Here is a 22,907-nt window from a genome sequence, read left to right as displayed (position 1 = left end):
ATGTCTTACCATGCATTTTGTCGTTGGACTTTTTCTGTAAATGTTTGATGGGCAACGATTCTATTTTGGTCTATAAAAAAAAAAGTTGTGTTTTGTTTTTAAGATTTTGCTCAGCAGAAATCTGTGATATGTTTCTTGCTGCTTTCATCGCACCACATCAAATGATAATCTTAGGATTTGATAAAAACAAAAAAGATGTCTATGTTTTTCCCCCAAGCAAAACCATTCTTTCTATTACATGTCATTTGACAAGTATTTACTCCAGAATGTTGTCTCTTGAGATTAGGGAGGAGAAGTGAGAAATAGTCACACCATCAAATCTGGGGCACTATTTCACCTGCTATTTCACAGTCCCAAAAGTACAACTTTCTTTTTTGCTGTCTTGTTTTCTGTTAGCGATTACATGGATTGGGGTGAACAACAAAAAACCCTCTTAGAAGTAACTAATGCAGTAGTCCATCTACAGTTGAGAAACCTATAAAACAGCAAATCATATACAGACACCAGGTAGTGTTGTATTGTGTGATGTTTGGTGTAATAATCTGAGTCCAGAGAGTCATGGTCTGTTAAGACCAGCAGAACTGACAGAGTAAGAGCACTTTCACTAATAATGAACAATGTGTAGGTGTTCTACAATGAATTCATAATGAACTGAGGTCAGTGAGGTGACTGTGAACAATATGAAGGGATAGCAATTGGATCTCATATAAAAAAAGAGGGGAGTGTTTTAAGAAAAAGGTAAGTATAACTAAAAGGTAGAAACAAAAGTTGGTCTAACAGAAGTTGAGAAAAGGTGTCAAATGATTATTAGGACGCATACTGTGAACCACAGTAGAATGTGCTTAGATTTGAAAATGCTTTTGGGAACGTCTCATTTTATATCATTAATATGGCTGTTGATCAGTTTGCATGTGATTTTGTTGCTTTGCTGTTGTCACTTCTTATTTTTTAGAGTTATGTTACTGCCAAACATAAGAGAAGGTTTACAGAGGATGTAGCACAATCTTACAAAACTGCAGCCATACAGCAAAAAGAGCATTGCAGAATGGGTGAGAGGTCAACACAGCAACAGTTGGGGAATGCTGCAGGGACGTACATTAAATTGGATCTGTCATTTCTGAAAATTGTAGAGTTGATTCGATCCTCCTCAGGCAAGAACCGGCGATGTCCATACAGACTGATGAAGACAAATTACAGGTATTCTTCCCATGTAAAATAACATCAAAACTCTTATTTTTAAATGCCTATCATAAAAGTTAATGCTACTTGATGATGTAGTAATATGCACATTCCACACTGTTAATCAACTGATTATAGAGAAATAAAATAAACTTGATTATCTTGTTTTTTCCATAACTCATTAATTATAATCATCTGTGTCTACAGTGGTAATCCATCAGACATGGCTTTTATACAGAAAATATGTTAAAATAAAGCAATAAGCCACACAAGTGATTTGTTAGGTATGACAAAAGGGTTTTATGAAACAGTGGCAACAGCAAAATTATATAAAGTTCAATAAATAATTAACTTTATTATTAATATTATTAGAAGTAATGATCACAATAAACAAGTGTTCCTCTAAGTAATATAGTTCACTGGGATTGGTTATATACAGCCATGTAGCATTTTGTGCATTTAAGAGAGAAATCTCTCAAAAAAGAAAATTCTGTCATTACTCTCATTCTGTTCCAGACCGATGTATATCGTTATTATTTTCCTCCATGCACTCTTATATTCTTTGTGGCATTGATGGTTCCTTGAAGAACCTTTAGCGTGGAACCTTTCTATTGCACAAAAGGTTCTTTATAGTGGAAACATTTTTGAAATGTTCTTCACAAGAAAAAAAAAAAAAGTTATTTTAAGAACTCCTAAAAGTGCTGTAAGTAACTTTTTTCACTCTACTAAAGCATAAAAATACCATAAAAAGTGTGCAGATATTTAGGAAACATGCTAAGTTCACATACTCGTTTTTCTCTGAAAAACACTTCTACAGCCAGTTATTTTACTTATTAATTGACACGTTCCGTGTTATCTGACAGTTTTTTTGTTTTCTGTGTGATATCCCCCACTGCCAGTTCACCCAAAAGAATTTCGACACCCCAGCAAGAAACACATCGTATTGCAGCCAGCAAACAAACTGGGTCAGAGATTGCAGATTCCACACAACCTAAAAAGCCTCGACATCCATCTAAAAATCTCTATGAACGAGAGCAGTGTAAGTCTCCTCTGCTTTCATTGTCAATTGCGCTCGTTTCGGTTGCGTGTCCGCATGCAACCCACATGAGCATTGAGTCTGAGAAGGAGGGGGGCGGTGAAACAACAATCTCTGATATTTTGAATTATTTTGAACTAGTCATTCTTACAGACTGCTCCTTTAACTGAAAGGTTGTTTGGGGAACCAAAAATAGGTTCTTCTATGGCATCGCTGTGAAAACCTCCTTTTGGAAACTTTATTTTTAGGAGCGTGGAACACAAAATTATCAATTGAAGAATATTTAGGCAGCATAAGGACACTTAATTGTGACTGTAAAGCCCTAAAAGGACAATACAAAAGTCTTTTGCAGCCATATGTTATGTGTGAGGAACAGAGTCGTTCACTGATGATGTTCACCTCTTCTGATGATCTTTAAACGTATATTTAATATTTATTATTGTACAAGATTTGCACAACATGTGGCAATCATAAGTCTAACAACAAAGCAGTTTACCCAAACACTGTATACCTGATTGTAATGGGGGAAAAAACTAAACTACTGTATAAGTTTTCCACTATATTTTCCATATTAGCCAAGTCATACAAATTAATGAGTGTTGCTGTTGACATAAAATGGCATTGGTTCTTGTGTGTTGTAATTTAATGTGTAATTTTGAATATGCGAAATAGGGAAGAGTTCAACGCTATCTCACGACCAATTCGCACAAATTCGTACGAGTGATAAAAAAGTGGCTAATTCGTACGAATTCGTACGACCTCACTCGTACGAATTTGTACGATTTGTCTAAACCCACGTGATGGGTAGGTTTAGGGGTGGGGTCAGGGGTAGGTCATTCGTATGAATTCATACGAATTGGGCAATTCGTTAAATATGTACGATTTAGCAAAAATCGTACGAATTCGTACGAGTGAGGTCGTATGAATTCGTACGAATTAGCCACCTCGTAGAATTCGTACGAATTGCCGTGAGATCAGGCTGAAGAGTTGCAGAGGAGGGAAAGATTTTCAGTATAATGTTAAATTAAATTGAATTAAATAACATTTAGTTTCCATTTTGGTCTGTTAATTTTTGAGCTCGATAGACATTGCCAATAAACTGTAGTTGTTTGGAAAAGAGCTGTTTGAATATTCTCTAAAAATAATAACAGGGTGTTAATAATGTAGGTTTGTAACTTCATAAGATTGTGTAAATGTTTAAAATTAAATGTTTTTATTTATTTTTTTATTTTTTTGCATGAACTGTACTTGTATTATAGAATTCAACTAATGGTGTGCTGTATTAGTTGGCCGTTTTACTATGACTTCGAATGTGGTTCAGCCAAAAAAAAAAAGCAGATTTACAACTCAAATCAAGCATACAGTAAAGGTGGCTTATTCCACTTTTCTACTCATGCAGGCCTAGCTGTTTTTGGCATTCCAACTGCAGGGCATGAAACATCCAAAATTTCTGCATCGAAGCTTGACTAAGAAGCGTTCCTACAAAGTCACATGTTTATCTGTTCAAGCTGTCAGTACCACATGCTGCGCCCAGCCTAACATATGTACAGCATTTACAGACATTCTTCTTCATCTTTGTTCTTGTTTTTTTTTCCCCCCATTTGAAAGCTGCAACCAATGTACAAAACTAAACTGACAGAGAGGTGATGAAAAGAAGTGTGATGTGAAAGTGCAAAAGGGGTGTGGATTTTCAGTCTTCCTTGCATAATGTCTCTATAAAGGCACCTTTAAAAAAGGTATGATTATTCCTAATTATTATTTTTTTTAAATATTATTATTAATTTCCAAGAGTATTAATTTTCAAAATTAACAAAATTTGTCTTACCCTGATTCACTGGTAAGCCTATTATAAGTGTTTATATTTTAAACCTGGGGGGATGGCTTTGTACATATGCCACTCATTCGCACATGTTTTGTCATACCTGTAAATAGAGAAAAGTTGCTCCGGCTACTTTGATGTGTGTATTGTGTAGGAGTGGTATAGGTTAGTTGTCACAACGAGCGAGAAAGGTTGACATGGAGCCGCTAAATCTCAAACCTACGGGGAATTACCTGTTTTTAAATAATGTTGAACAGAGAAGTATCAACACTGGCTTGGCTTTTCGGAGATGGCGAGAACTGGGGCCGGTTTCACAAAGCTATTTTAGACCAGTCTATAGTGTTAGACAAGTCTAAAATTTGCTCATAGACTAGTCTAATGCAAGTTAGATTGTTTCACAAAAATAAAGACTGACTTAATTTAGACCTAAAAAAGTAGACACCTTACCCCCAGGCTAACTTAGGTCTAAGACTCTATGTTACCTTGGCAACCAGCAGTAACAATCAGTTACATTACAAACTGCCAAAAGAAAAGGGAAAATTGCTCATAATTTAAACATTTCTTCTTGTTACTACATTCCCAAGTAAAATGTCCTTGTAACTGTTAGGGCCGTTACGTAGTCAACGCGAGCAACGATCGTCGCGCTCCCTTTCATACGCAAGCGTCACGGGCGATGCGTGAAATGCAATACACCGTGACTGCTCAAACAGGGGGTAGTAGAGTCACAGCTCTGAATGCCCGTCTATTTCGCTTCAAACGCTCGCTTTATACACGCGTCCTATTCGCCTTGGACGCGCGAATGGATTCAAAATATTCAAGAGTCGAACTAGACGCGAATTTGACGCTCTATTCGCGTTTGGTGTGAACGCTGCATAATAACAGGCTGCGATGTCAAGATTGCAATGCTGGAATGTGTGTGTGTGTGTGTGTGTGTGTGTGTGTGTCAGAGAGAGAGAGAGGCACGGGCGCGATCGAACAGTGAACATAAAAACATACTCCGTCATTTATACTCCTCCAACAAACACATATTTTCCGCTGGGGTAAACTGCACTGAGCGGTTGAATGCGTTTACTCGATCCGCCATGTTTTATGTTTTGAAAAGTGTCTTATTTTACCCAGAATGCATTGCAGTGTAGTCCTACTTAAGATAGTGAGAGTCTTAAGTGCTTTGTGCAACGGTCTGATTTAGATGTCTATCTGAAGTCTGACTATCTACTATATCTAAGCCATAGTCAAAGTCTATCTTTGTGAAACCGGCCCCTGGGGGATTTGAAATAAATTTTTATTGCTCAACAGCTGAATTTTTAATTAAACAGATAAATTTCCATATGTAGCTCTCTAACAGAGTTCATTGTTAAGAGTTATTTTGTGAAGGGTCATTTCATTGGTTGTTGTAGCGCTGTGCTGGAATGCATTGTCAAAGAAGGACCATGTCTATTAATGGGTATAGCTACTGTACAGTAACATTTTCAGCTAGTCAGCTTGAGATCCTTAAGCCTAGTAGTTAATGTTTTATGAGCAGTATTCACTCACACAGTCACGCAGTCGAAGCACAAGCAAAACAATGTTCTTGCGCAAAATTCATGATGTCTTGTTTTTTAACCGCAAGAGGGCAAAGTTACTAGCCTGACTACGTCAGACTTCGTACTTCCGCTCAATTTCATTTCGCTTCTGTACTCAGTCTGAGACCGCGTCATAGCTTTCCGTTTTCCTCCGGCCTGAAAACAGCCGGCCAATCAACGAACAGAGGGCGGGCTGAGAGCCGTGACGTAGACACTGATTGTACCGTGGATGCGTAGATTTACTTCACATAATCTGCAAAAGTCGTTTCACAGCCATGTTCACTCCGGTATTTCGCTTGATGGTTTTGTTTTCGCATCATACATGTGTTTACAGTGGAAGTTAGATGCGGCTGAGCATGCGCATAACACACGCCATAACCAAACATTATGTGATTGGCTTACGGGTAACCAATGATTTTAAGCTTCAGACTAGCGCCCCCAGGCGGTAAAGAAAACATTTTTCTATTACGGAACTCCAGACTCTCTCTATGAAGCAAAGCAAAGTAGCAGAGTCTGGTATTACCAGGCTACAAAGTTACAAAGTACAAACCTACATTTATTTTTTTTTATTTATTTTTTTTATAATAATACAATTTGAGAGAGTTATACGTCTGTAGATTGCGAGAAACTAAAACTCTTTTTACACTTGATGTGAACTTATAAAATAACATACTGTAATGAATTATGATCTGAGGACTAAAGTCTGCATGTGCATACGCAGCCCTCCTATTAGCACATTCATATCCTTATTTTGTATCCATACTGTATATCCATATGTCTTCCTATTCTGCATAATACTAACATTGCAATATATAATTTGCAAGTCTTCATTTGCAACTAATTTGCTTGGTATTTTTTATTTCAAATATCATGGCAAGCTGCATCATTTTCTTATAAACACTCTTAGTCACAGTATATTTGACTGGAAATTATTTTTGAAATGCAATGAACAGAAATGTCTCTTTATGCATGGTGACCACTGTAATGGACAGACGTGTTTTAATGTGTATTCTCAAATACACTAATAATAATACCTGAATAAAATCTTTCTTAAATCTTATTAAACACTCTCTGTCTGATTGGTCAATCATGGCATTTAATGGTCAGCACTGCATAACTGATTGCTCGTGCGGGAAACCAGTTTTATACATAGTTGCATTTGATAACATCACTTCAAAAGAGCATCAAAAATGTATTAATCTGTGAAGAAAATGACGAGCTAATTATCCTGCTTATTAGCAGGGTAATTCTTATCCGCAGACAGAGAATGAAGCAAAAACAAGAGGAACAGAAAATGGAAATTCATGTTTTTGTTATTATTAGGCGAAACCCTTAATTAGAACAAATCCACAGAATGAGGTTAGTACTAAGCCAGAATAAAATAGAACAGTAACTCATGTGCTATTCTAGAATAAGAATACATAGCATTTGGTATGTATCACTTTATGTTAATCAGACGTATAAGGCAGACCAGGGCTAGTTGTCACAGATAGAAAAAGGTGTGGTTTTATTACAATATAGCTGAAAAAAACAAAAATAGGTTAAATATGTTTAATGGCAGCAGGTAACAACTTACCCCATATAGTGTGACATTATGCCCTGCTATTGTGTTTAGTGTGCTGCATATTTTTTTCCTGGGCATGAATGGTGGACAAGTTCAAAACAAATTTTGTAGTCAGTGTATGTTCTTCTGATTACATGAAATTGATTTTCAAAAACAAACCCTGAGAAGCATTCAGTAGAGTGAAAGTGTGATAACTAGCTTCAATTTCTCCTAATTTTTTCTTATTTTGTGTGGAGTCTATTGCTATGGCAACATATGGATAATGTTTGATTCATTTAAAAGACACAGTTGATGAGAACATGTTGATGACGTGCTATGCAGGTCTCACTTACACTATGTAGAGCATCTTATCATTTCTATCTTTTCCTATAAAACACGAATGTGTCGGCATTGCGTATGATTTATTGGCATTTTGTTGTGCTGGTTTGAATAGGCTTACTCTATTAGAATCACAGAGGGCCACATCTTTTCCTCAGTAGCGCACATGCGAAAGTAAAGCAGTCCCCAGAGCCTCTGTTTACCAACCAAGTCGGATTTACTCCTTTCATACCCAGACATACGGAGGCTCACCTTCTCCCCCGGGGCTTTCATTTTGTCTCACATCCTAACTCCACTCTTGCCACAATCCGCTCAAAACTTACCAGACTGAGGGGCTTTTATGCAAATCTCTGCACCAAAAATATAGTTACAAGCCCATTCCTCATTCTCAGAAATACACACTTCAAAAAGAAGCCATTTAATTCTCTGATGACAAAATTGAGATCAGTTCCATTATTGCCAGTGCCAGCTAGAGGGGACAACTTAAGGAGCTCGTCTGTAAACATAGCCGTACAAAACCGCTCTCAAGAAAAGCTTCATCAGACAGGGAATCATTTGCATTCTTTTAAACAAATGTTTTGATGGTGAAACAAACAGTCCCGCTCTGCCATGTTTAATCTCCATCATTTCCACAAAGCGCTGACACTAAGTACAAAAACAACTTAAGGTCATTTCTCCATGACTATGACAGACAATTATTCAGTTGCATTTTGCATGAGGAGCTATGGGGGCGGACACGGATGATGGGTGAATGGATACTGAGATTACCGCATCGTTTCAGCGAACTGACCAAAACAAAGCAGGATTCCTCTGTGTCTAATGGTGTCCAGCGGAAAAGCTTTTGAATCAGATCACATTGAGGATAAATGAAGCTTCTTGAAATGGAATGGGGAGAATGTGGCATGGATTGTAAAACGGGGACCACAGGGAATGGTAAAAGGGCTTGAATGGCAGCCAGATTCATCAAGTAATTTATGCCATTCCTGAAATATGTCAAACTGCCATTAGGACTGTTCTTCTGATTACTAAAAAGGGAGACAGAATTAAATATATTAATTGGAGATGAGGGTTGTGATTGCATTTAAAATCAAAAAATAATAATAATTATAATAATGACTTGTATCTGTCCTAATCAAGCGGCAACCTTCCGGTCTCTCTCTAGTCTCTTGAATTCAACACGGAAGTGGCTTAAACTGCAATTCATCAACTGGCCGCTAGAGACAGGCTCCAAAAGAGAGTCAATCGCATAGACCCACCATGTTAAAATGGCCAACTTTACAGCAGAAAAAAAATGTTTACAGCCTGGTACAAAAAGTGGTTTTGGTCTATATAGCTCATTTTGAGGTGTGGAGTGTGAGGGGGGTGAATTTTTTTATAAAAAATTCTGTTTAAATCATATTAAGCCTTAACGTTCTGCATAATTAAGGGCGTGTCCATTTGAGTGACAGATGGATTGCCACTGCTTTCACTACTAGCCGTATGTCTCCTAGCTGTCACGTCACCTCAAGCTAATCCTGCCTCTTTGTCCATTTTCGGTTTATCACAACACAATAAAATGACAGGCGGTGACGCACTGCCAAGATGGCTCCACCCACTTTGGGCTTCAAAAATGCTCTTCAGAAACCTACGGGTGACGTCATCGACACTATGTCCATTTTTTGTTTACACTCTGTGGTCCTAATCAACCAGGTCAAACAACTAAGTATATTCAGACTGTGTGTGCTATATATAGATGGTTTGCACCTACAGTACGTCACGATTTGGTCAGTTACCCAGATGCGCGGCCATATTGGAGGTACTCGGATGTAAACAACGGCATGGATTGCACTGTTTATGTGCAACTGAACACATTGTTACACTAATTTATGATGTCTAAACCACGGAAAAAACACATGGAAGCTGTGAAATCATATAGAGAAGGACTTAGTAAGCAGGAAAGAGCACGAAATTGACAAACTTAAGTTAGGGCTGGGCGATATATGTCATGACATTGTTATGCGCATCTCGTCAGTAAAGCCGGTTCCTTGATTAGTAGTAAATCGCCATCACCTGCTTTCAGATGGAGCGGCATTTACAACACAGAGCCGTAGTTAACTGACAAGCTGAGCCATATTGCATTAATTATCGCAGGCAATACGTCCGCAGTGTTTTAAGGTTTTTTTTTTTTTTTTTTTTTTAAGTGACCTTCACAGTAGGAAAACACAGTTCTTTTTTAAAAGAAATGTTCACTGAAAGGTTCTTTGGGGATCCAAAAATTGTTCTTCAGTGGCATCGCTGTTATTTTACATTATATTTCTTCTCATGCAAATTGAGATTTTTACAGTCAGACAACACAAAAATACTGCTTTTTTTACGTGAACATATTTTCTAAAACATTTAATGTAGAATATCGCTTTCAGTCCGAAAGTACTCATCTGCCATTCATTTATCAGTCTTTGTGTGTAGTGTAAGAATCAGTTCTTTGTTCTGAATGACTGACGGCTGCCAAGTGCAGCTTGTGTCACCGGGATGCTGAGCCACAGCCTATCACTTCCAACTGTTCTTCCTATGGTCACACGACATGAAATCAATACGGTGCGTTCTGCAGCTGATAGCGACACAGTGAAAAAGAAACATTCCTTCAAACAGACTGGCTGCACTATATTTAAGTCTACTGAAGCACACAGCATGACTGATTGACAGATCAAATCAGAAATGATGCTTAAGATCAGGCCAGGTGATTATTTCAGTATCTTTATAGCATTATTGTCTAAAGCCAAATATTAGGCTAGTTGGCAGAACAATACAATCTTATTAGTAATCGTACATGTGGCTATTGCACATATTTTCATCTTTTTGAGACTGATACATTATTAACATACTGACAGCATCTAAAATGTAATAATTTGACATGCAAACAACTAAAGAGATGAACAAATGTTTATGAATCATTTTATAATACTGAATTTATGAAATGAATATTGTATTTAAAGGGGTGGTTCAGGATTTTGGACATCGGACCTCATTTCCAAGTTAGCCTGGGTGTTATTTATCAGTGGAGACAGTTTAAAAAAAATTTCACCCAGTCCTTAAAATTGCATAGTTCGCCGGTGCTAGGCTAGCGCAAGTCAACGGTAACTGCTAGCCTGCCATTAAAACAGTTTTACCCACTCCAGTACATAAATTATAACACCAGACTATCGATGTAAATGTCTGTTGAGAGAATAATGTTAGAAATCAAACTACCCTTTCATCGCATTGCAATAGTTACTTACTTTGTTCCCTGTATTTATTAGCACAGTCTACAGCAGCGGCGGAGTGATATTAAGTTACCTAGGCAACCGAGACTACTACTAGCTAGCTAGATGTCCCGACTGTAATCCGCTTCTGTTCTGTGTTTACTTTTCGGCGCAGTACTAACCGGAGCAAAGAAAAATTCCGCCGCTGCTGAGAAACTAGTTCCTGTAAATGTAATGCGATCATTGAGATGCAAGAGTAGTTTGATTTCTAACATTATTCTCTCAACAGACATTTACATCGATAGTCTGGCGTTATAATTTATTTGCTTTTGGTGTACTGTGGAGTGGGTAAAACTGTTTTAATGGCAGGCTAGCAGTTACCGTTGACTCGCGCTACCCTAGCACCGGCGAACTATGCAACTGGGAGGACTGGGTGAAAATTTTTGAAAACTGTCTCCACTGATGAATAACACCCAGGCTAACTTGGAAATGAGGTCTGATGTCCAAAATCCTGAACCACCCCTTTAATCAATGTGATTAATTATCCTAAATTTTTAATACCATCACATTTATCTAACTTGACAATCATAACATTCTTTTAAAAAAAAACTAATAATAATAAAAAACTGTAACTAATGATTGTAACTAATATAGTAACTAATGATTGTCACTGTACATTCATCTGCCCATTACTATATTGTTGAGATATAAGTGTTTTGGCTTGGGGGCTCAGAAAAATCAATGTAATAGTAAAATGTAACTACACAAAATGTATTCATAATATAAAGATGTATAATTGTTTCTAAAGCTTAACATATGTAAGTACTTTTACATTTTAAATGCTGTCAAGATATCCATATTGTACATTTCAACATTTATCCAAGCATACGTGTAAATGCTGTATACGAAAAAAAAAAAAAATTGTTCTTTGTTGAAAGCTATTTAAAAGTAGGCTAATTGTGTAACAAAAATGTTTGTTGCATTGAGATGGGAATGATAACATTGCTTTCTCCATGCATTTCCTTTGTCTGAGACCGTTTCCATCACTCCCATAGTGAGATTTTCTCTAATAGGCCTACTATATTTTTGAAAGATCGTGGACATGGAATGATCACTGGGTAAATGGTAGGCAATTTTGGACAGAGTAGCAATAGCTAGCTTTAAAAGCATAAGATCACACCCTCCCACGCCTCCTTCAAAACGCATGAACACAGACAACAGGGTTTGCAAAGCATCACGAGACGAAAGACGGGGTTAAATGTCTCAAAACACATAATATAATAATAATAATCAACGTAAACAACTTACAGAGTTCTAGTTGTACCACTTGACTGCTGCTGATTAATTTCGGCGTTGATAGTGTTGCCAGAGAAACACATACATCCTAGTCTGAGGACGTGAACAGCTCCGGGTATAACGTCACGGTTTCCATTTCGTTATTTACAGTTATGACATGGCGTGAACTCAGCATAAACTCCTTGTTTTAGTTCATGAGTAACTTTACGCCCTAAAAGGCGGCTGCTGTGTCTACAACTCTCCATCGCCTTCAGAACGCCGATGACGGGTGATGTCTGCGCCAGCAGGTGCGCAACGTATGAAGGTGCTTTCCATACGACTGTAAAGGCTGCGTTCCATTCGACCGTTAGTGGACTGCGAAATGGACTTCACGGTATTCCGCCATCTTAAGTGAGATTCTAATCCGATGGGAGCGAACATATTCAGTTCCAAGGGCACTGCGAACGGCATAGGGAATAAGGGAGCATCGAACTGTCATTGCGCATCACGCCACCAGTCTGATCTAACGATGGAGTTAACGTAGTTGGAAGAGTTTTTAAACGGCTCTACGGTAGAGTTTACTATAGAGTAGGTAGGCCTATTCATAAATATTTTGTTCTTATTAATATTATACAAACTAGAATGTTTATTATGATGTTACATTTGCACAAATGTTACATTTGCATATTCTATTGAATGAAGAGTTATGCAAACAAAGTAGCTAACATTACAAGTGTTGAGAAGCAGCTGAGGCTGTCATTTTTTTATTTTACTTTATTAACCTCAGGAATGTTTTAGATGAGACCGCTACAATTTTTAAGGCCATTAATTAAGAACACATTTACCAATAGTTAACCAAATCAAAATTTTATTTCATAATGAATTAAAGTAACATTAACATTGCAGCTTCAAATATGTTAGGCTAAAAGTCAATTAATAGCTTCAATAGTAAATTCAATATACAAGTAGTATATGTAACAAACATGTATTAATTATAGGCTATGTATTATATAATGTTTGATTTGTGTTTGTATATTATATTATTTTGGTATGATAAATGTTAAAGTAAATTACGATATTTATGTTCCATTTTAATCTGCCTTTCTTTGATGATGGTGTAGGGGGTGCCAAATGAGCGATTGTTGTCAGCGAGGGAGTAGGGAACAGTGAACACTGCGTAGGGACCATGTCATTCGAAACACACTACAAATGTTGACAGGCAGGTAGGACATTGTATCATTGCATTCTGACCTTTTTTTTTGGTCCTGTGACTTCCACATAAGACATGTTTTAATATTTTGACTTCTATTGTTGATTGGTAAGAGAGTTTCAACCAGTGAAACAAAAAGTGTTTATGAAACAAATGGCCTACCCTACCTTTAAGGCAGTGTATTGAAGATATATTGATCGTTTGGGTAATGGCAATGCTAGAAGAATTGAAATGTTAATGGATTCAGTGTTTAATGTGAGGAACATCTGTTTGAAGCTCTGATTTATTTAGTAGTACACCGATAGCTCATGTGAAAGATTTTAAATGTCATCTTAAGCATCCCTCTGAGCATTACTTGAGACTGTTTCTTAAAAGCCGAAAGAAACGGAAAAGAGGCTAAAGTGATTTCAAGAATGAGACAAGCAGTCCCAGAAGACCCCATTTAAGTAGGGCTCCTTTGGTAGAGCACATATGCGATACCTACAGTTGTGACCATTGTTCAAAATCTTGCTTCACCGAGCTCACTGTCTGTGACTAAGAGCCTTTGGAAAGCACTGGCTTATTTCATGCGTTCGTGAGGGAGTATGTGTCACATATCAGATTTAAAATCAGATGGATGTTATTATTTAAGGAGGAAACGCCGACACATAGGATAGTAACCTAGAGAGATCTCAGAACTGCTAAACAGATGCTTCTTTATTTTTAAGGTATAATAAAAGCTTATCAACCACATCTTATATAAAGTGTGGGAGTAGAACTAGCTTGTGAAAAATCTGATAACACAGCCTTAAGCCATTTCAGAGGTCATAACACGCAAGGCACTGCTTTCTCTTTAGTGCTGTAATTCTCTGTGTGCGCGTACATCTTATGAACCTGTCACTCACCCCTTTGGCCTTAATGACAGGGAAAAGAGAAGACTCGAGCTTTTGGTAATATCTCAAAAGGTCATTCTACAGCTGATAATGCATTCATCAGCACTAAAGAAAATTAACTATATAATTTCACATCCGTAGTTTTAATGTGGAGATGAATTTGTGCCACAGACCATGGGAGAGCAATATGCCATTAGTTTTGGTTGGCCGCGTGAGAGTGCTTTCAATGGGTCTACCTGTGTCTAATAATTAAAAGTTTAGTCTTTCTCAAAGGGTTTAGGGTTTTTTAAACCAATGTGTACTCTATGGCATGTGACTTTAGTGTTGCAAAGCCATGATTCGCAGGTAGTTGGGCATGAAAAGCTGTGCTGTTTACAAGAGGAATGTTTAAGTAAAAGGTTTTTATCCCCTCTTAGCAGTTATAGAAAGGAGTTTAATACTATAGCAGAAAAAAAAAAATCATCTTAATTATGGACAATGTAATTATGGACAATGTTAGGGTCAATTGTATAAGTCATCATTAGGCTTTCCCAAACCTTGTGGAAATCATGGCTGCTAGAATCATGAAAAATGCCACTAGCAGTGCACTAATCTCTCTCTCTCTCTCACACTTTGAAGTATTCTGCTAAACTAATCCACAGATTAAAAAAAAAAAAAAAAAAAAAAAGTCACCTAAGCAGTTTAGATTGATTTGAAGAATATGTTGCAATCAGGTGGTTCAGTAGTGATTTAGTCAATGTTTTTTTTCCCTCCTTTAAATGTGTTGTAGGAATCCACCTCATTAAAGGAGAACTCCGGTCAATTTTAACATTGAGCTCTTTTTTTTGTCAATTTGGAGTGCTGTCAATACAGAGAACAACGACAAAAATCGGTGTTGCCTACACCGTGTTATCCTCTTTTTAAAATTTGCACCCTGTTGACTTCAATGGGGCAATATTTAAACCTGCTTTTAGCCTCTTAACATCCTTGATGTGTCATTACAAGTGCACAGGTCATGTGAGTGATTCCTTCAGAGTGAACACGAGTGAATCTGACTGCAGTAGATGTGAAAGAAATGGATAAAAATGATGTTATTTAAGCCAGAGCAAATACCTGTATTTACATCCTGTTTTCGGTCAAAGTCCACAGTTATCGATTGTCGAGTTCACGCGCATAAGTTTAGTTACCTATGATCACGCGCTCGACAATCGACTACTTTGGACTTCAACCGAAAACAGGATGTAAATACAGGTATTTGCGCTGGCTTAAATAACGTCATTTTTATCCATTTCTTTCACATCTACTGCAGTCAGATTCACTTGTAATGACACATCAAGGATGTTAAGAGGCTAAAAGCAGGTTTAAATATTGCCCCATTGAAGTCAACAGGGTGCAAATTTTAAAAAGAGGATAACACGGTGTAGGCAACACCGATTTTTGTCGTTGTTCTCTGTATTGACAGCACTCCAAATTGACAAAAAAATTAGCTCAATGTTAAAATTGACCGGAGTTCTCCTTTAAATCGGTTTCTTTACTTTTTTTTTTCTTTTATATAGAACATGTAATGTAAAATATTTTATATACACTACAGTACAAAAAATTTTTTCTTCTTTTTAAAATACATTACTTTTATTCATATGCTGTTCTTTATTCTGATTTCCCACAAGCAGCAAAATTATGTTTTCAACTTTTTATTATAATAAGAAATGTTTCTTGAGCAGCAAATCAGCATAGAAGAGTGATTTCTGATGGATCATGTGACACTGAAGACTGAGTAATGATGCTGAAAATGCAGCTTTCATCATAGGAACAGATTACATTTAAAAAAAAAAAAAAAAAAAAAAAATATATATATATATATATATATATATATATATATATATATATATATATATATATATATATATATATATATATATATATACATACACACACACATTTTTTTATTATAATAATATTTCACTATATTTCTGCTTTTACTGTATTTTTTTATTAAAATTGATGCAGCCTTAAGTGACCTTCAAAGACTTCTTTCAAAAACATTACAAAAATCTTACCAAACCCATACTTTTTAACAGTAGTGTATTTATACATGAAACTTAAGAATGTTAATCTCAGAACAGCCCTTTGTCTCTCTAAAGTTTCACTAGACTACATACATATATAATATTTATTGGATTTGATTGACTGAATGAGATCTGGTATGTGAATAACATAATGGTTTGACTACAGAATTTTTGAAACATTCAGGTGAAATGATATACTTTACTGAGAAAAAAAAAATATTGTACAAATACTCACTTGGAAATGTGATTCAGAACAGTCAACGATAGTGTCTGTGTGCAGTGACCATGTTGTGTCGTTTTGGTATGCGAGGCTGTTGTAAAATATGTAATTGGTTAAATTTTTTTTTTTTTGGAATTTAGCTACAGTAGGTCTCAGAGAGTTCACAATTAATAGCTACTTTTAAGATCATTATAAAGTATATGGAAATAATGTCTGTCACTTTATATAAGGATCAACATTTTGCAACCAGTTGGTACCTGCAAAATAACACTGCAAAGGTGTTAATGAATTCAGAAGGGGGTAATGACTAAGATGGAGGTAAGAATTGCTGGTAGAGGTCAGTCCACATGTGTTCTAGATCAATCAGCTCAACATTATGAACCTTCTCATGTCATATTTATATATGCAGACCCTTATTCACATTTGAAGAGAGAAAGGCATATTATCTATAATAAGATCATTTGATTTGGCTTGAATTGTACTTGTATTTATTCATTTATTTTTATGATTCCATTGTTACTATTAGCTAAAGATCAATGTAAGATGCAATCAATGTAACTTAGAAGTTATCATTTTTGACCATGTGTAAACTTTTTATGCTGATGTTAAGGTTATAAAAAATAGGGAAATTAGTAAGGGGGCAATTAATACACTTGTGTTTCAAAAATATGTTTTAATTTGACTGTCAGAAATTTTTGGCCTTTTGTTGATTTACAGGGGTCCCTTTGTGTTACCACTGAAACTGAATGTTACTGAAAGGACTATACACAACACCTGCCTCTGAATGTGTGTATTGTATTACCTGACATATCTGCTTTTCTCTCTTTCCTAGTTAGGGCCTTATTTACAAATTCCCAGAAGCCACAAAAAAAAAAAAAAAACATTCACAAACTCCCACCATACCATATAAAAGTGCTATATTCTTCCTCTTCAGTGCAAATTTGCATATCTTGCAGGTATTGGCTGTCAGTTTCTGGATTCCTAATGTGCAAAGTACGTTAAAATTTAAAGCAGGAATATGGAAAATAGATTTGAGACTAGTACTTAGGCTACATGGTAATTCAACTGGTGCAGGAATGATAAATCAATAGTCTAGCAGAAACATCTTTGACAATGCTCTCATCTATAATGTATAACTCATGCATGTGTAATGAATCAACAAATAATTTGTATTATATTACAGGTCTTGTTGCTCCTTTGTACCATGCAGCAGTTACAATGCATTAAGATGTCTTAGGGAGCGTGAATGATTGGATTGTTGCATGAATATATGTAGGCTATTGCGTCGTTAGAATATATCACACATCAAAACGGCAATGGCACCGTCTAAAGAGCTACAAAATCAAATAAAGTTGTAGAAAACTCAAGGGATATTAGCCAGTACTAAAAGGGTTGACCCCATAAAGAGTTGTAGCCTAATTATGATTTCATTAAAGTGTTTATTCAATGGAGGAATAGGGAGGAGATGAAATTGAATTGTTGGATAAGATGATGGCAGTGTTGTATTGAAGCTCGGAGTTGAGCTGGGGTTTCATCCTATTTCTAGGTTAATTACATGGAGCCTTCACTTCAATTGTCAGAGGAGGAGCATCGCTTAACCTAAATTACACCAAAACCCTGAAGAGAAATTGTCTCATCCATGTAAACCCAAGTCCTCTCCCTCTCGCTCATCTATCTCTTCCCCCTGCCTAAGATGCACCACCATCTCGATCCCAGCATGCGTCGCAATCATTACACTTACTCTAGCCACAAAACGTACACCTCAGAGGCTAGACTGGGAGACGGCGAGCCTCCTACACAAATCGCCCCGTTTCCTGCATCAGACGATGGCGGTTTACACGGCATGCCTTCAATTTTCCTCCTCAAACAATGGTTGTGTACACAGCTCATTCAAGGTTTGAAAACCGCAACTAAACGTGATTTGAACATCAAGCGTCGAACCATCTGGGCCACATTACAAGCGCCAAATGATGACCATTGCTTCACTAATGCGTGTTGTGTTTCACTTATATCTATAGTGCGGAGAAATATCTCGACACGATGATGTTTTCATGCAACCGCCGTCATCTTGTCTGTGCCTAAAAGAAAAGGCTCCATTAAAATTTCACAGACAGGGCTGCCGGGCCTCCTCTCGGTTGATGGAGGATCTCAAGTCGCCACATGCCATTCATTTCACCTGCTTTTGTTGCTATCAAGGCCGGTCTAATCCCTGACCTTACAAAGGCTAGTCATTAAGATTGAGATCTTCAACACATAAAAATGTATTTAAAATCAATTCGGCAACCTTCCTATGCAAAGACTGGTCCCTTAACTAGACTTTGAGAGCCATACGCAAGCTAATTGGCATCACTTGGGCACATTCTGAATTAAGCTTGTTTATATCAAATCGCTCGTTAATTGTAAACTGCTTATTAATATTCATGCTTTTATTGGTGTTTTATGCAGAGGAATCATTACGTTCAAGCATTTTGTTCTGTCTCCTGTAATTTAGTCAAGGAGCACTTGATAAGTTTCTTTCCTCCATTTACTTGTGATTATCGGTGGGAGTTAAATGTAGTGGTCTGATCCCTTTATATTCATGAGTTCCCTCTGAGAATGAAAAAGAACATTTTGCTTACAATTGGTCCATTGGTCTGAAAGAAAAGAAAGACAGATGGCATAAAAAAGGCATAATACATCAATGGGCTTTTAAAAGTAAAAAGACCCCATCGAAACTATGCACATGTCTCAAAAAAGAGAGGCTTTTTTGTTTAAACGCATGTTTTTTTCAACATGCAGCCTCCGCAACCAAATGCCTTGGTTTTTCAAACATGATTCATCAAGACAAAAAGTATTTTAATGTAACCCCTCCTCTCTTCAATTCTTCTTTCTTGCTGTCACCCTCTCTTTCCTCTCTCTAGCACACACTCTCGTTCTCTCCATCCTTCTTTTTTTCCTGTGTGTGAGTGTGAACGGTTCATGAGCGTGCATTGCAGCCGAGATCTATGGGGGGGAACAATGTGATAAATTAGTTATGCATGCACACAACAAATTGATCCTGCTCTGTTCTGTCACAGAAAGCAGATGTTGCATGCAGTGATGTATGTGGATGAGCAGCATGACTACAGTGCATTAATATTATTTCTTATTCAAATGTAATGCAAAGGACAAACAGTGTCTCATTCATGGCAAGATGTGCAAACAATAATAAGCTGTATTTTTCCATTGCTTGATGGATGAACTAATACATCACATATTCAGGGAGAAAAAATTGGGGTTTTTTTGCCTTCTATAAAGACACATTTCATGTCATTTTCTCACTGAACGTTTTATCCTCTTCATTAGAATAAATTTGTTTACGATGTGACACACTAAATTATTGTCTGTTTTGCATTTCCCGTCTGATTTTTTGTATTACTCAATACATTGTTGTGAGACATTTTGATAAACATCAGCAAAAAAGAGACAGCCAGAGACATTTTCTACATTTTAACTTCCATTTACTGCAACCGGATCCATTTTTTTCCCCCCACTGGTATTATAGGAAAAACAAGTTAGCAGCCTGCCATGAACATATTCGTCAATGTGCAACGTGTATGTAAACAGAATAAAAAATAAAATAATCTGAAACAATCAGGAAGCAAGAGCTGGTATGATTATGTTGCAGTGATGACTTATAGTCATAAACAAAATGAATAGCCTGTTGTCAGAATCTACAAAACCCTTCAAATAGCTTTTAAAAGGACGAATAAATATCCAAGGTATTTTTATTTCTCATTAAAAGTTCCACCTAGCAACATCTGGACAGTTGGCATTACTGTAGTTGTCCTTGGTATAATAATTGGTCCGTATTTACTGTACATCAATTGAAGCCCCTTATTAGTCTTTGTGGCTCTTTGCACATATATCCTCCAACATTCAACATTCAGCTCAGGACCATGGAAAACATCCAGCATTACACAAGCGTAGCTGTCACGGATTGGTGGAAGCGGGCTTCGGGACAGATGTATCCTTGCTGTCAGATATCTCCTTGGCCCCCTCACCTCGTAATATTCCCCAAGGACATGGCATAGATCCACTCCATGATTGCAATCAACCTTGACTTCCACACAAACAAACAACTATCCTTCACCCCAGCCATCGCCAAGCTGGCTCATGCCAGGCAATTCATGAGTACCAGCATTCACTGAATCGCTTCGTCTCATCTAACTGAGAAACCCCATGGCCTGTGCAATTGACTCTTCCATGAGCCATACAACAGCTCTGCAAGACTGACAATAATAGACAGCTTTGTGAGGCCATGTGTGCATCAAACTCTGAAATCTTTTATTTCAGACTCTCTCCTTATTGAATGCATACCCCTAACGCTCACCCCTGACAAGTCATTGACATTTGGAGAGACAGACAGGATTACCTTCCTCCTCTTTTGTAGACAGAAAGGGTTTTATACCTACCTGACAAAAAGATAGTATCCAGTTCAGATGGCCTAAATCTTTACACATTTCATTAGATTCCAAAGGCCTTCATAATTCATGGCACTGACTGTATTATTGCCCACTTTTGTTTACGTTTCGCCATTTTCCACCACAGTGCTGGCGATCATCATGCCTGAGGGTTGCTTTCGTTTGAATGCCGGCTTGCTCTGCCGGGTTGAGCCGAGGTCTTGAATTGTTGTATTTGAAGGCGAAGGTCAAGATATGAAGCTCCTTTCAACCTCAGACACCTCTGTGTCTTTGTTCATTATGTTCAATAGATGATGGCAGCTAGCCGGTGTAGGATGAAAGTGTCCGCCTATGTGCAGGGACGTCTTCATGTATAGGACATATACATAGATTTCAATTATAGCTGATGATAATTCAATCATCCTGTTAGAGATAGACAACAGTGGTGCGCCAAATATATATGCAAGGTTAGTAATGATCGCTAATAACGAATACAAGGTTATAGTTTCCTAAACATCTTTTAAATACAAGCCTGTTTAGTCGACCCATGTCCATCAGTATGCTAACAGAGAAGTAACTTTGATTGTCTAAATAATACGTATCCTCTGCATAGCCTGACAGGATTTTTAAGAGGCCAATGAATGCCTGGAGGAAGGGGGAACAGTAACAAGTCATTCTTTAAAGGCAGGTTGGATAATACAGAGGCATGGTCATGTTTTATAGGGAAGAAAGATCAATCCTCTCTGAAAGAACTTGAATGTTAATATACTGAGGCACACCTTGCAATTTACCTCCCTGGTCTTCAGCACCGTTCCCTGCCAAGCTGTGCTAGACTGATAAGGTATATTAGTGTGTTCTTTCCTCCAATGATTTCTCTTTGTGCCGTTAGTAATGAGTCATGGATCCGGTAGGGGGGCCAGTCACATGCAGACTAAGGGATGAATAGAGGAAAACCCCATTTGATCATATCAGCAAAACAAAAAAATGTGGAAACAGCTTTGTGCAACTCTTTAGCTTGTTCGTTCACAGGATCTCATATTATATACACAAGTACCTTTTTATCACATTAAAGAAACTGCATAATCATTAAAACATTAGTTTAGATTTTACTACATGAGGTGTAATTAACACTCTGTGTAGTCATCTTGATTACAAGTGTTGGTTCGATCTGATTTGCCCATGGGAAGTCGCAGCTTGATGTGTTTTATACCAGGAGAAACCACCATTGTAAAACTTTGCTGTTAATGTTCTAGCTAAATTATGAGGCTGGAAAATATGATAGAGTTGTTGTCTCATCTATTAATGTGTTGTATTCTGACTGTAGACCTGTACGTTTGTATATTAAAGTATATGAATATCGTAACCATCTCATTTATTTGATTTTTAGTAATCTGTTATTATTGGCAACATTTGTTGGAAAGGCCACTTTTGATGAACTTTCTTTTGAAGTCATTATCATTATTAACATATTTAGGAGATCAAAATGAATTGGTATATTAACATTTAAACTTTTAATGATATAGTTATGAACTCTATAAGTTAGGGATAGTTAGTCACTGAAATGCCTCTCATTATGCCTATAACACATCAGTATGTCAGCTTCCTTCCAGTTTTTCCTTAAATTAGAAGATATTTTTACCATAAAAATATAGTGTAATGATGCTGTGCCAAAAATGTGAAAACCTAAGCAGCGAGAAAAATTTTACTGCAGGCTTTTGTACATTGGAAATTAATATAATGTTGCATTCTGAACCCGGCATGAGTTAACCAGTGAGTGTTTTAATTACTGAGCACAAAGCGAACACTTCACACCGTTAAATATTGTCACTCTGTCCTTTATGTGGCCCTAAAAATTCAGACACAGGTATCCAGTGTCACACATCATTAGATTATCATGGTTGAGATGGTGGAGAAGAGCTATCTGAAAATGCTTGGTATACAGTTCTATTGAAAGACAATCTGTAGCAGACGGAGCAAGGACAACAGCAACGACTCTATGAAATCATTATCACTGGTGCTTTCTTTACATGTTACCAATGCATTTAAGATTTTATTCACATATGCTTCCTCACAAATGTTACACTCACCGTCCCATTACAGCAGGAAATAAAACAATGTCCAAGATTAGATGTGCAGCATGACATTTAAACTGCTCTGTGCATTTGGTG

The sequence above is a fragment of the Squalius cephalus genome (genome assembly GCF_949319135.1).
Source record: "Squalius cephalus genome assembly, chromosome: 14".
NCBI classification, from domain to species: domain Eukaryota; kingdom Metazoa; phylum Chordata; class Actinopteri; order Cypriniformes; family Leuciscidae; genus Squalius; species Squalius cephalus.
This window is presented reverse-complemented; position numbering follows the sequence as displayed.